Source organism: Giraffa tippelskirchi, chromosome 5, assembly GCF_054371585.1.
Source record: "Giraffa tippelskirchi isolate mGirTip1 chromosome 5, T2T-mGirTip1v1.2.pri, whole genome shotgun sequence".
Taxonomy (NCBI): Eukaryota; Metazoa; Chordata; class Mammalia; order Artiodactyla; family Giraffidae; genus Giraffa; species Giraffa tippelskirchi.
In genome coordinates, this window is record NC_137279.1 from 51,743,647 (window position 1) to 51,759,229 (window position 15,583).

Genomic DNA, 15,583 nt, shown 5'->3' on the forward strand with positions numbered 1-15,583 from the left:
ACCATAGCCTGCCAGGCTCCTCTGTCTGTGAGAGTCTCCAGGTAAGAATACTGGAGTGTGTTGCCATCTCCCCCTCCAGGGGATCTTCTCGACCCAGGGATGGAACCCGAGTCCCTTATGTCTTCTGCATTGGAGGTGGATTCTTCACCACTAGCCCCACCTGCCGTCACAATAGATGCTCTTATCATGAGTAAGAAAACAAAAATCCTAGCTTTGTAGCCAAGCTTTGTTTCCTAGGCCAGGAATCATGGGATTAAGAACCTTCACTTCCCAATCTTTCATATTCCCTCCAAATCAGGCACAGTTAAGTTAGAGGAATAATGTATTTTGTTTTGTAAGTTCTAGCCTCAAGTGTTGGAAACCAAGGTTCTATTTGATAGCAGATTAGCATTGTTGATCTCATAAGCCCTCCTGATCCCAGGATCTCACGGTTTCAGCATTGAGTTGGACAACACTGACGTTTTAGGGACAACATGGCTCTGAATTGAATTCGCTGGCATTCCAAACAGCCAGCCGGTGACAGCTGCAGGATATAGAACTGGAAAAGAAGACAGGAGGAACAAATCCTGTTTGCTTGAAAGTCAGCCAGACAAACAAAATCTCTGTGTCCACGTGGCCCCATCGCCCTTTATCTTTCCGGAGATTTCCCCTCCATCTTTTTTCTCCTTGCACCGCAAACGTGTTCTCTTCAGCCTGCTGGAAACCTTTATGATTTTGAAAATCACCAGCATTCATTTTAAATGCTTCCAATGTTCTCTCCTTTAATGAGTATAGCAAATATCCCCTTAGCCAGAGCTCATGGAGCGTGAGTACAAAGCAGTGAGAACCATTTGGGTACCACATGCCGTCTGCCCCCATCCCTGAAAGCCACAGCCTCCATGTCCTCAGCCTTTGAGCGAGGTGAGGGCTCCCCGAGGGGTTGTGTTCTGACCTTTTCTTGTTCTGCTAAGTGTGCTGTGCCTTTTTACTTCAAGTGAAATGTTTAACCTAATACAGTATGCATCTCAGGGAAACACAACTTCACATTTATGCTTTTAACAACTTTTTGTTGTAGATGGGTTGACTTTGGAAAAGGTATTTAGTAAGTGTCTTTTAATTGATTGACTTGGAGAGATCCTCTTTTGAATAGTTTTAAGCTTGGAGGAAAGAGAGTTTCCCAAAAGAGGCCAGAGCGTTACCATGGTGAGCGTGTGCTGCTGATGGAGCCGGCGGCTGGAGGAGCAGGAAATGAACCCGACTCCCCGAATCCAACTCACATCAAAGTGCTGGGGCGATGCCGTGGAGGCCGCCCTGGGTTAGCCCGGTGCTGCCGTGGTGGATTTTAATGAACAGAGCGGAAAGGCTTGTTGAGTCCAATTTCCTGAAGGGTGCTTGGTACGGGGCCAGAGGGCCTGTGGACCAGATGGAGCCGCAACAAGCATCGAAGTGAGTACCTGGGCTCTGGGCCTGCAACTTGGCCCCAGGGTGAATGCCAGGGGCCGAATGACAGCAATTCGTGTGGCCTATGAGACTTGAGCCTGGCGGCTTTAACAGTGGGTGGAGCATAGCGAGATTAAGAGGTGGTGTTACGTGGCACCTGTCAGGGAGTGACAGGGATTAATATTTGCCCAGTGCCTTGCAGGCTTGACAGAGTCCAACACAGCACAGTGGGGTCTAATGCAGATTTTAAATATTATTATTACTTTTTAACAGTTTATCTATGTAATGAAAATGATGTCCTTTACACAGCTTTGTGTCACTGTTATTTTACTTTTATTTTGAGTACACACTGTTCAAAAATGACAACTGAAAGGTCCAGAGTGAAAATTCGGCTTCCCATCTATCTCCATCTATTCTACTGTTTCCTTGCAACCTTTTAAAAATCCATCCGGTATTTCTTTATGCAAATTCAAGTAAATCTTAAAACGTAGTCTAATATGTATCTCTTTTTTGTCTTGAAGATAGCATTCAGTAAATACTGTTTGGCACCTTGCCATTATTTGTCATTATTTCACTTAATAAAATGTCGTGAAGATCTTTCCAAGACAGTGTATGAAGGGCTTCATTCTTTTTTTTCATTTTTATTTATTTTTTGGCTGCACCTCATGGTATGTGGGTAAGGAAATGGCACCCCACTCCAGTACTCTTGCCTGGAAAATCCCATGGATGGAGGAGCCTGGTAGGCTGCAGTCCATGGGGTCGAGAAGAGTCGGACATGATTGAGAGACTTCACTTTCACTTTCATGCAATGAGAAGGAAATGGCAACCCACTCCAGTACTCTTGCCTGGAAAATCCCAGGGACAGAGGAGCCTAGTGGGCTGCCGTTTATGGGGTCTCACAGAGTCAGACACGACTGAAGCGACTTAGCAGCAGCAGCATATCTAATCTAGTTCTTGCAAGAGCTTCGTGTGAGTCCTCACCCTGTGAGTCCTTGGCTCCCACCAGAGTCTGTGCACATGTGCAGTCCAGGAGCTAACTTTCTTTGGAGACATTATTATAGGATGAAAGATTGGGAAGTCTGCAATGCTAAAGATTCAGTTGCTCCAGATAATTACTCACAGTGTTGTATGCATTTTGTTGGGTGACTCAGTCTCTGCCAGAGGACATGGTGGTTTGCCTTCACACACATAATCAACTTGGGGTCTGGTGATGAAACAGCCCCTGGACAAAAGCCCTCCCTGGATCCTCAGGCCTGGCGCTCATCATCTCGGTGCACTAAGAAAGAGTCCCCTTCAGCCTCAGCCTTTCCATGCTCCGTCTTCCTGGCAGAGCCCACACTCACCAGATCTAGCAAGGGCCACACCTGCAATGTCCCTCCAGTATGAGGAGATCTCAGGGCCTCACCGTATCATGAGTGAGTGAGTTGTTACGTGTGGGATTCCCTATAGGGCACGTCTGTGGTGCCCATTTCCGGCGAAGGCTCTTGGCTGGTGCATCACCCAGGGAACTGCAGGCACCTCGCCGGTCCCTCTGCTGTTTGTCTCCGCACTGCCTGTCTCTCTCTTGTTGACCCACGCGTGTCCCTCTGAGGCCACAGAAATAGATGTTGTCCTACCATGAAGTTCCTGTTTCCGGCTTCATTCACCTGATGCAGTATGTCATGACCGTGCACTGGCCAGAACTCCTTTGATCACTGGCTTCAGAAGTCCAGCTCAGTCAACTTAAGGAAAAAGAAGTTATTGGCTCATCCCACTGCACCACAGAAGGGAAGGGCAGCTCTGGCCTAGGGAAGGCTGGGTCCAGGAATCTAAATGTTCCTGGAGCTCTCTCTGCCTGTCGTGTCTCCGCTGGTCTCTGTGTGTCTGCTCCACCCTCTCTCATGCCAAGCAGGCTCCACACAGCAGAAGAGATGACCACGAGGGTTCCAGATGTCAACTTGGTACAATTGTGAACCAGCTTTGGTTTAATCTCAGAAAAAGTCTCTGGTCTGGTGGTTGAGTTCTTTGCCCACTCCTTGGGGTCTTTCAGTCAGAGGGGTGAGAGACTCTATGGTTGGTTTAGCCTGGATCATGGGCTTGCTCTTGTGACTGCAGGCCTTCCCCCAAAACACTTCTCTGAAAGGAGGCAGCAGTGGGCTGACGGAATGGAGAAAGCCTACTTCAGTGTGTCAGTGGGCTGGCGGGCATCAGGTCTGGCCACACTGTGCTCTCCCCACCCCAGGTCACCCCTGCTCTTCTGACTCATTGGTCCTGCTCTCTTCTCTCCCCCCTGCCCCCGCCCCTGAATCCACCGCCCTGCAGTGCTCTGGGAAATGTCCCTCCCCGAGGGCCGTTCTCCTCTTTCTCTGGATCTGCCACCAGCAGTGCCTAGTTCACAGCTGGAGTGCAAAGAGCCCTGCAGGGAGACCTGGGTCTTCACGGTCTGCCTGTGGCCTCACCACCTCAGTTTGCACAGCTGTACAGTGGGGATGTAATCAAACCCAGCCTGCCTGGTGGTTGTGATGGGTAGGGAATTAACATGACTCCTTGTTCTCCCGGCAGTGGGCAGTATGTGGGGGCAGAAGTGGATGTAATAACCCTGGGCGCCCTGCCTATACGCACCATGGGACTGACTCTTCTGCTTCTGTATAATCCACAGTGCCTGGGGGTGTAGCAGGGCTCCATGAATGTTTACTTACATCTGATCTGTTTTCTAAGCCCTTTGCCTTGTATCATTATTAAATCATGGAAACAGGTAGCCTAAATCGGAGGCTACTTGTGTTTTTTCTTTCTTTCTTGCCAATATCACTTTTAGCAATCAGGCTGGATCAGGCATTTGGAATATATTTGGAATAAAAAAATCCCATCCTGAAGTTGACAACATGTCTGTATTTTTCAGTTCAGTTCAGTCTCTCAGTCGTGTCCGACTCTTTGTGACCCCATGGACTGCAGCACGCAGGGCTTCCCTGTCCATCACCAATTCCCAGAGCTTGCTCAAACTCATGTCCATCAAGTTGGTGATGCCATCCAACCATCTCATCCTCTGTCGTCCCCTTCTCCTCCTGCCTTCAATCTTTCCCAGCATCAGGGTCTTTTCCAATGAGTCAGTTCTTCGCATCAAGTGGCCAAAGTACTGGAGTTTCAGCTTCAACATCAGTCCTTCCAGTGAACACCCAGGACTGATCTCCTTTAGGATGGACTGGTTGGATCTCCTTGCAGTCCAAGGGACTCTCAAGAGTCTTCTCCAACACCACAGTTCGAAAGCATCAGTTCTTAAGTGCTCAGCTTTCTTTACGGTCCAGCTCTCACATCCATACATGACTACTGGAAAAACCATAGCCTTGACTAGATGGACCTTTGTTGGCAAAGTAATGTCTCTGCTTTTTAATATGCTGTCTAGATTGGTCATAACTTTTCTTGCAAGAAGCAAGCGTCTTTTAATTTCATGGCTGGAGTCACTATCCACAGTGATTTTGGAGCCCAAGAAAATAAAGTCTGTCGCTGTTTCCATTGTTTCCCCATTTATTTGCCATGAAGTGATGGGACCACATGCCATGATCTTAGTTTTCTGAATGTTGAGTTTTAAGCCAACTTTTTCACTCTCCTCTTTCACTTTCATCAAGAGGCTCTTCTGTTCCTCTTTACTTTCTCCCACAAGGGTGATATCATCTGCATATCTGAGATTATTGATATTTCTCCTGGCAATCTTGATTCCAGCTTGTGCTTCATCCAGCCTGGCATTTCACATGATGTACTCTTCATATAAGTTAAATAAGCAGGGTGACAATATACAGCCTTGACATACTCCTTCCCCAATTTGGAACCAATCTGTTGTTCCATGTCTGGTTCTAACTGTTGCTTCTTGACCGGCATACAGATTTCTCAGGAGGCAGGTCAGGTGGTCTGGTATTCCTATCTCTTGAAGAATTTTCCACAGTTTGTTATGATCTACACAGTCAAAGGCTTTGGTGTAATCAATAAAGCAGAAGTAGATGTTTTTCTGGAATTCTGTTGCTTTTTCAGTGATCCAACAGATGTTGGCAATTTAATTTCTGATTCCTCTGCCTTTCCTAAATCCAGCTTGAACATCTGGAAGTTCATGGTTCACGTACTGTTGAAGCCTGGCTTGGAGAATTTTGAACATTACTTTGCTAGCATGTGAGATGAGAGCAATTGTGTGGTAGTCTGAACATTCTTTGGCATTGCCCTTCTATGGGACTGGGATGAAAACTGACCTTTTCCAGTCCTGTGGCCAGTGCTGAGTTTTCCAAATTTGCTGGCATATTAAGTGCAGCACTTTCACAGTATCATCTTTTAGAATTTGAAATAGCTCAACTGGAATTCCATCACCTCCACTAGCTTTGTTCATGGTGATGCTTCCTAAGGCCTGCTTGACTTCGCATTCCTGAATGTCTGCCTCTAGGTGAGTGATGACACCATTGTGGTTATCTGGGTCATGAAGATCTTTTTTGTATAGTTCTTCTGTGTATTCTTGCCACCTATTCTTAATATCTTCTGCTTCTGTTAGGTCCATACCATTTCTGCCTTTATTGTGCCCATCTTTGCATGAAATATTCCCTTGGTATCATTCATTTTCTTGGAGAGATCTCTAGTCTTTCCAATTCTGTTGTTTTCCTCTATTTCTTTGCATTGATTGCTGAGGAAGGCTTTCTTATCTCTCCTTGCTATTGTTTGGAACTCTGCATTCAAATGGGTATCTTTCCTTTTCTCCTTTGCCTTTAGCTTCTCTTCTTTTCACAGCTATTTGTAAGGCCTCCTCAGACAACTGTTTTGCCTTTTTGCTTTTCTCTTTCTTGGGGAAGGTCTTGATCACTGCCTCCTGTACAATGTCACGAACCTCTGTCCATTGTTCTTCAGGCACTCTGTCTTTTAGATCTAATCCCTTGAATCTGTTTGTCACTTCCACTATATAAAGCATAAGGGATTTGATTTAGGTCATACCTGAATTGTCTAGTGGTTTTCCCTACTTTCTTCAATTTCAGTCTGAATTTGGCAATAAGGAGTTCATGATCTGAGCCACAGTCAGCTCCCGGTCTTGTTTTTGCTGACTGTATAGAGCTTCTCCATCTTCGGCTGCAAAGAATATAATCAATCTGATTTCGGTGTTGACCATCTGGTGATGTCCATGTGTAGGGTCTTCTCTTGTGTTGTTGGAAGAGGGTGTTTGCTATGTGCAATGTGTTCTCTTGGCAAAACTCTGTTAGCCTTTGTCCTGCTTCATTCTGTACTCCAAGCCCAAATTTGCCTGTTACTCCAGGTATCTCTTGACTTCCTACTTTTGCATTCCAGTCTCCTGTGATGAAAAGGACATCTTTTTTGGGTGTCAGTTCTAGAAGGTTCATAGAACCGTTTAACTTCAGCTTCTTTAGCATTACTGGTTGGGGCACAGGCTTGGATTACTGTGATATTGAATGGTTTTCCTTGGAAACGAAGAGAGATCATTCTGTCATTTTTGAGACTGCACCCAAGTACTGCATTTCAGACTCTTTTGTTGACTATGGTGGCTACTCCATTTCATCTAAGGGGTTGTTGTCCACAGTAGTAAATATAACAGTCATCTGAGTTAAATTCACCCATTCCAGTTCACTGATTCCTAAAATGTCAATGTTCACTCTTGCCATCTCCTGTTTGACCACTTCTAATTTACCTTGATTCATGGACCTAACATTCCAGGTTCCTATGCAGTGTTGCTCTTTACAGCATTGGACTTTACTTCCATCACCAGTCACATCAACAAATGGGCGTTGTTTTTGCTTTGGCTCCATCTCTTCATTCTTTCTGGAATTATTTCTTCACTCTTCTCCAGTAGCATACTGGGCACCTACCGACCTGGGGAGTTCATCTTTCCAGTGTCATATCTTTTTGCCTTTTCATACTGTTCGTGGGGTTCTCAAGGCAAGAATACAGAAGTGGTTTGCCGTTCCCTTCTTCAATGGACCACGTTTTGTCAGAACTTTCCACCATGACCTGTCCGTCTTGGGTGGCCTTACATAGTTTCATTGAGTTAGACAAGACTGTGGTCCATGTGATCAGTTTGATTAGTTTTCTGTGATTGTGGTTTTCATTCTGTCCGCCCTCTGACGGATAAGAATAAGAGGCTTATGGAAGCTTCCTGATGGGAGAGACTGACTGAGGGGGAAACTGGGTCTTGTTCTGATGGATGGGGCCATGCTCAGTAAATCTTTAATCCAATTTTCTGTTGATGGGCAGGGCTGTGTTCCCTCCCTGTTGCTTGACCTGAGACCAGACTGTCATGGAGGTAATGAAAATAATGGTGACCCCCTTCAAAAGGTCCCATGCACGCACTGCCACACTCAGTGCCCCTGACCCTGCAGCAGGCCACCGCCGACCCATGCCCCCGCTGGAGACTCCTGGACACTCACAGGCAAGTCTGGGTCAATCTCTTGTGACTGTCTCAGTTCTCCTGGATCCTGACACACAAGGTTTTGTTTGTGCACTCCAAGAGTCTGTTTTCCCAGTCCTGTGTAAGTTCTGTAATCAAATCCCACTGGCCTCCAGAGTCAAATTTTCTGGGGGTTCTCAGTCCCTTTGCCAGATCCCCAGGTTGGGAAATCTGTTGTGGGTCCTAGAACTTTCTTAACAGTGCAAGAATTTCTTTGGTATAATTGTTCTGCAGTTTGTGAGTCGTCTTTATTTTTAAAACATTTCAAAGTTCACGCAAACCAGCTTGTTGGCTTATCTGTCCTAAGATCACCAAAAGTACTTAGGTCCCAGGGACATCAGGAATGAAATTGTCCCAAGGCCCTGTGGTGGCTGTGAGTAAAGGAACACGGAGAGGAAGCCAGCTCCTTCTGCTTGCTGGATCTTGTGGCCCCCAGGGGAGGACTCTGCTCTGAGCCTCTGAGTCAGCCTGTCTCTCCCAGGCTCAGCAGAACCACGCAGGCCCGCCACCCTCACCATACTGCATTCTCAGGTGGGGAAACATTGAGACAGGGTATCACTTATGCCTACAGTTGTGAAAATGCAACAGGACTTTATGTGTCTTTGGGCATCTTTTATGCCCTGCTGCTTTCAGGAATGAGGAGCAGGAGATGTTCTTCCTTAACAAAGGAGAAACAGAGACTTGAAGAATTTAGATAGGAATTAGAGTGCTTTCTGAATAACAAATGTGAAACAATGTTTATCCAGGCTTTTGATCTAGTGGTGGTTTATTTTCCATGCAGAGCAGGATTAGTGAGGGAGCTAAGCTTTTCTTTGAAGGGTTTGGTGAGTATTGGGGTTTCTCTCTTTATCCTGCTATTTTCCACTCTCCATCTTCTCTCTCTGTGTGTGTTCATGTGTGCTTATCTCTTCCTTTCTCTAGTGACTTGGTTTTTCTCTTCACCTTTATGAAATTGATGTTTTTTTCATCTTTGTTGCATTTATCGAGTAGGGTTTTTATATTTGATATTTTTGTTTCAGAAAAGGAATGACTGGCTGATTTCACTTGTCTCTATCGACAAAAAAGAGTGAACAAGGACACCTAAATCCAGGCACCTTCTCTGATGCAACCCTTGCATCGATTTTTCTCTGTGAGCCACACTCCCCCACCAAGAGAGGCCTGCTCTCCTGGAACAGAGGCCAGGCCCCCACAGCCCTCAGCAGTTGGGGCCGGTGTCAGCATCTTCACAGGCATTTTTCTTGATACCTTTTGATCTGTAGCATCCTTTGAGGGCTGGGCAAAGTAAGTCAATTCACTAGTTACTTTTAATGAGCAATCCAGAGAAGCCTCAGAGAACTCAAAGGGACCAGACCCCCTCATTGGTTCTGGAGAGTACAGGGTTAGATGTCTGCAGATGACAGTAACTTGTAGCCCAGTCATTAAGTGACATGGGGAAGTTTGCTTTTGTTAATGGTCTTCTCCTGCTTTCAGTGATCTCCCTTCTTTGTGAAATATCTTTCCCTTCTATTTGATCCCTAGTGCTTAGTGTCCTCATGTTTGGTCCCACTAACACCACTATCTCATCCACTCTGAGAAAAGGGCCCAGGACAACCATTTACACTTTAGTATGAATTTGAGCCAGTGTATTAAGGAAGCTTTGTATGTAGAACAGAATCTTAAGAGCATGAAAGAACTGTACTCTTACATCTTTAGTTACACTAATCCTCACTAACTTATTTCCTTTTGGTATGAATGCAAGCAGTAAAGCACAGTAATAGAAATCATGGATTATATTCATATTACATTATGATTGTTGCAAATATCTCAAAATACTACTTATATTCATCATTACTTCATAATTATGCTGTTTATTAGACCCCACTCCAAATCTTTTATATAGAATATTAATAAAGAAGTAGAAACCTTACTATAATTTTTAAAACATATTTCAATAATAGTTTCAATATGGTTTCTGTAGTCCTATGTTTTATTTTATCCATTTAGAAACATTATCCTGGGATCAGATCTTGATTTCACTAAACTGCCAAAGGGTCCAGACATAGGAAAGATTAAGAATTCTGCGTTACTAGGATGTTAGGCTGCTTCTACCAGGGGTAGATTTCTTTTTGCAGCAAAGGGAATTTTGTCAGTGCCCATCAGTTTTACTAAGAGATGTCCTGACTATCTCTCACTTCCTAAGAGAGATGCAAAAAGTGCAGGCCAGCCTCTGAGTCCTTAGGGAGACCACCTCTTGCCCTGGAGGTTACTAAACTGATAAGGAGGTGGCAAATGGTACCAGCTGTTGGGGGAAGTGCTCGTCGAGCTCCACCTTGGCTGAGCAGCCTGAGGTTTGGGTCTGAAAACCCAGTTCAGAGTGTGGCTGATTCCTGCTCAGAGAGGTGGTGGCAGACACATTGGGTTGGCCAAAAAGCTTATTCAGATTTTTCTGTAGCAGCTTATGGAAAACCCTGAACGAACTTTTTGGCCAATCCAATACTTCTGTCCTATATTTTTAGAGGACCATAACTGTAGCGTCATCCATGGACCCAATAGGACCCCCACTGTTAATGCCCAACTCTGTGCCTCAGGGAACTCCCATCCCCAGGTTAGGTTCCCACATTTCAGACACCACCCCAGGGCCCAAGGACAATTTCCCCATCAGGCACCGGCTGTGAGTCTTGGGTTCCTTCCATCCTCTCTGGCTTCTTAGGGGGCACACTGCTGCCCCCCCCCAAATGAGGCCAGTCAAAGGGCATCACTCCAGGAGACCGGGGGCTGGCGGCAGACAGTGTAGTTGATGGAGCACTGAGGATGCTACGTTGGGTCCCCAAGCCTCCAGGGAGCCCGTGTGTGCTGCGTGCGGGGGCTTCTCACCGAGAGGAAGGAGCTGAGGTGGAGACCACCTGGTGCAGGAGCAGGAAGCATGAAGTTACCAGCTGTGCTTGGGCCTCCATGAATTTTGGAGGCGTTTACTAGAAGCTTCTGCTGGCACGTCCGAGCTGCAGGCCACAGGTTATACCTGTGGTTCCCACCACCCGCAGGACAGAAACATGGGTCCTCCTTTCCCCTCCTCTGCTCTCTCCTGCCACAAGATCTGGTCCTCCCGGAAGCAAATCCATGCCACCTGCTCACTGGAGGAAAGACAGATGCTTCCTTTGTTCTAAGAGGCTACACTGATTTGAAGACGGAGAACAAGCAATGTCTCCATTGCCCCGGTTTAAGCCATTTTACAAGCCCTTTCCAGATGCCCGTCTCTTTCAGGGACTTTCTCCTGCCCCTGTCAGTTCCTGTTACCTCCCTCTTGCCATCTTGCCCTTTTGCCTGCTCCTCTAGGCCAGGAGTAGGTAGCAAGAGAGAGCAGTGGGGACTGTGGCAAGCTAGAGACCACGCCCTGCACGACAGGGAGCCATCCCCCAGCTTGAACTGGATGGTACCCAAGGAACCAGGAGGCTAACCCCGACTGCCCTACCTTCAAATGCAGCCCCCTCGTGACTCTCACTCATCCCACCTGGCTTCCTTTTCCTTCAGGGCATATATAACCACCTGGCTCGTGGATTTATTTAGCTTGTCTTTCCCACTAAAATGGAAACTCCATCACATGGAGGATTCCCCCCGCCCCCACCCCACTGCTGTTATATCCTTAGGGCCTAGAATATTGCTTGGCACAGAGTAGATGCTTAATGAATATTTGTAGAATGACTAGAGGAATTTTGGCTGGATTTGGTAGTTTTTAAGAGAAGCCAGAAATCTGGTTGTTTATGTGAAACCTCCCAATTCAGACACACTCATCACTATGCTGGCCAGCACTGCCCAAGCCCAGCAGATCTGCAAGCCAGTTGTGACTGGTTTATCCTCTTTTCTCTACACCATGGCCCTACTGGGCTTAAGTTATACCATTGGCCCTTTGGACTTTCTGCATTCTAATCAACTTTTACCCGGCCGAGCCTCTTGCACTGTTGCTCACCGTCCTTACTCTGGTCTTCGAAGAAACTCTATTCTTTTGTAGACCAGCCCCAGGCACGCCTGCCCTGGCTGCTGCTGGAAATTGCTTTCTCTGTGGTTCCCTGCCCAGCGACCTGGCCAGGGTCACTTCTGCCCCTCCTCCTAAGAGCTTTGATTCCTTTCTGTCTCTTTTTGCATCTTTTTGCTCTTAGGCACTGTACTCGGGATGTTTCCCCAGCATAAAAATACCTTGGTTTCTGTTGACAACACCCTACTGGGCTCCCGGCACTTTATATCTGAGCTCACTTACCTGCTGTCTTTTGTTTGTTTGTTTGTTGGCTGTGATGCATGGCGTGTGGGATCTTAGTTCCCCAACCAGGGATTGAACCCGTGCCCCCTGCAGTAAAAGTGCCGTGTCTTAACCACTGTACTATCAGGGAAGTCCTTTCACCTTATGTTTTAATATGTGGAAGGCCATCCTCATCTTGCCATGGAGACTCTCCTTTAGGCTGTGTTTCATGTTTGTCGCACTTTGAGGACCCACACGTACATTTGGAAGCTTGAAGATCCGAGGACCAATTTGGGGGTGCCACACCGTCTACCGTCGTTTTTGGAGTTAGGCGTTTGATAAGCCATGTACTCTGCTTCAGGCTCCCTAGGTGGCACTAGTGGTAAAGAACCCACTTGTCAATGCAGGAGATGTAAGAGAAGCAGGTTTGATCCCTGAGTCAGGAAAATCCCCTGGAGGAGGACATGGCAACCCACTCCAGCATTCTTGCTTGGAGAATTCCATGGACGGAGGAGCCTGGCGAGCTCCAGTCCATAGGGTTGCAAAGAGTAGGACACAACTGAAGTGACTTAGCATGCACGCATGCTTATTTTGCCTCAGCACAAACAATGAAGGATCACTTTTTACCTCATTGTGTTTCAGCCTTGGCCAGAGCTTGTGATGAATCTTTAGCACTTATCTTTTTATTTCTCTCTCCATTGGTACCTGGCTTCTGGCGTTTGAATCCAAAGAGTATTATAATTAAACTCAGTAAGCAAGCCACTTCCTGGAAACTAGCTTTGAGATGTATTTACATAAGCCCCAAATGTATTTACTTACTGATTTTTTTCTCCTCCTTTGAGTCAATTTCATTTTTATAATCTACCAAGAAATTTCCCCTTCTAAATAGCATTAAAGTTATGATTTGAAGCAGGGGGTTTGTGGATAGGATGTCCTCAAGCAGTTTCATGTTATCAACCTTACTCCTTCAACAATAGGAGAAAATAGATGAGAATTGGTCTCTGGGGCTCCCTGAACAACTAGAAAGAAACTCTGAAATAATTTAAATAAGTTCCCTCAACTGTGAAGAGTTTTCTTTTTTTCTTCCCCACTGATCACTTTGAAGGTAAAGCAAGATGGCCTCTGACTCAGAAGATGACCTGCCAACCTTTCCCATTTTCTTCTTCTTTTTTGATTCTGCATTAACTCTCTGAGATGCTCTGAGCTCCTGGAAGCTGAAGATCCCCCAACCCCCATCCCCTTGCCCAGAATTACCCTCCGCTGAATGTAGTGATGGGTTCTAGCTGCCTTGGGTGCCCAGCTCCTCTGTCAGATGCAAGGGCTGCCTTCTGGGTAGTCATGGGAACCAGGAGTGGAGATGCGAACTGACCTATGAGGGGAGCCAGCCGCAGAAGTGGATTATTTAGTGTGCTTTATTATATATAGTGCAGCTTGAAAAGAGTGATTTTGAGGATTTAAAAATTATACTTGCCATAAGGAGTCATGCCACCATTGTTCAAAAAAAATACCGATAGGATTTTGGGGGCTAATCCTCAAAAATGTGTTGGTGATATTCCTCCCAGGGTGACCCCAGTATCCTACCCCCTGCTTCCGGACATTCAAAATACTAGGGATTGATGTGCTCTGGGATCCTGCTTCTAGAACAATGGTACCTTGCTCTAATGCAACCATAAAGTGAAAAAGATATTCCAGTAAGGTGTGCTATGTTCTTAATTTATAGGTACAGCAGGAGGTGGGGATTAGGTGGCAGATCCAGGGGTGGTTGACAGTGGGATGCTCCCAAGAGTGAAGTGATGTATGTTTTAACAGACATTTGAATCTGTCAGAATCAGGAAGAACTTTCATAGCTCATTCCTTCATTTTACCCATATTAAGTGTCTTCTTTGAACAAACTGGCACTGTCTCTCCTCTCCCAGTGAGGAGGGTTCCAGGCAGCAGAAGGAATATAAACAAGGGTCCTTCATTTAGGAAAAGCGGGACACCAGAGAGGACTTGAAGGAAAGTGGTGGGGCTGCAGCCCAGCGGAGCAGGGGTGCAGAGGCTGGGAATGGAAAGCAAGAAGCTGTCGGATGGTGCAGGGCCGTGTTGCTGGGGGAAGAATTTGGGGCTCTGGTCCTGGGCAGTGAGGCCATGTGGAAGCTTGTCATCAAGCGCAAGTTCCACTAGATGTGCTGTAGTGGTGGGGAGAGTGGAAACACCCTTCGACAGACAAGCTGCAAGACAAGAAACCCTCATTATCTGAGGGTGAGCCATATCAGAAGAGGCCCACCTTCATCAGTAAATAGTGTCTAAAAAGGTTTGGTGTGTGCCACTTTGAAAAATGATACAAAAAATTCTAAAAAATGTTTTCTTAGATTTTTGCAGCACTCATGTAATAACTGCAGCTTTGTGCTAGATCTTAGAATGAATCAACTGTTGGCTTCTTTTTCCAGTTTTTGTTTTTATTTGATCTACAAGGACTGTCCTTTCATCCTTTTTCTTTCATGGGCCTCACAAATCTAGGTACTTCCAAAAGGCCATGTTAGATCTCCATGACTATAGTTTTCTTTTTTAATGTATACAGTTTAATGAGTTTCGAGACAGCATACACCTGTGAAACTGTCACCACAATCAAAGTAACATCTCTCACCTCCAAAAGTTTTCTGGTGTTCCTTTGTTTCATTTTATTGACTTTTCTGGTAAGAACACTTCACATGAAATCTATCCTCTTAAACTGTTAAGTGCACAATAGACCATTGTTAACTATAGGCACCATGTCAGATATAGTATGTCCTATAGCAGATCTCTAGAATTAATCTTAGACAACTGAAATTTTATATCAATTTAATATCTCTTCATTTCTCCCTTTCAATAGACCTTGGCAGCCACCAAATGGCAAAAATTCAGTCTTTTTTATGGGTGCATAGTATTCCATTGTATGTATCAGCCCCATCTTCTTATATCCAGTCGTCTATTGATAGACATTTAGATTGCTTCAATTGCTGACTTTTTTTTAAAGAAAAATATTTATTTATTTGGCTGCACTGGGTCTTAATTGTGGCACACAGAATCTTTAGTTAAGGCATGAGGCATCTAGTTCCTTGACCAGGTATCGAACCTAGGCCTCCTGCATTCGGAGCTTGGAGTCTTACCTGCAGACCACCAGGGAAGTCCCAGCTGTTGACTTTTGAGGGGTGTATTTTTTCTGGAAAAAAAAAAAATGACAAGGCCACAGGATGTGACACCTTCCACATCTCCCTTGACTTTTGATGCAGAATCATGGAAATGTTCAAGGCTTCCCCACTTTCTCCAAGGTCCATTTTCAATCCTTTGATGCTCTCACTGTTCCCTTGCAGTGCCTATTGTGCCTGGAATCCTGTCTTCTCTTCTTTAGCTGTCACCACTGTCACTCTGCCAGTTTCTCTTTGGGTTTGGTTCAGGAGCAGGTCTCTAAAGTTGCTTTCATCAATTTCATGAAATCCTGAAAATGATCCTCTTGCCCAGACCTCTAGGGCGTAACATTTCATATGGTGGGGTAATTCCATTTGCTTTGGCTTCCGAGGGCTCCGCGG

At 45.7% G+C, this 15,583-nt stretch overlaps 1 protein-coding gene across 1 annotated transcript in view; it reads left to right on the plus strand.

Moving 5' to 3' along the window:
* CAPN8 (calpain 8) overlaps positions 1-15,583 on the plus strand; it is a 67,819-nt gene that overhangs the window by 10,507 nt on the left and 41,729 nt on the right. The gene's annotated exons all lie outside the window — the stretch shown is intronic.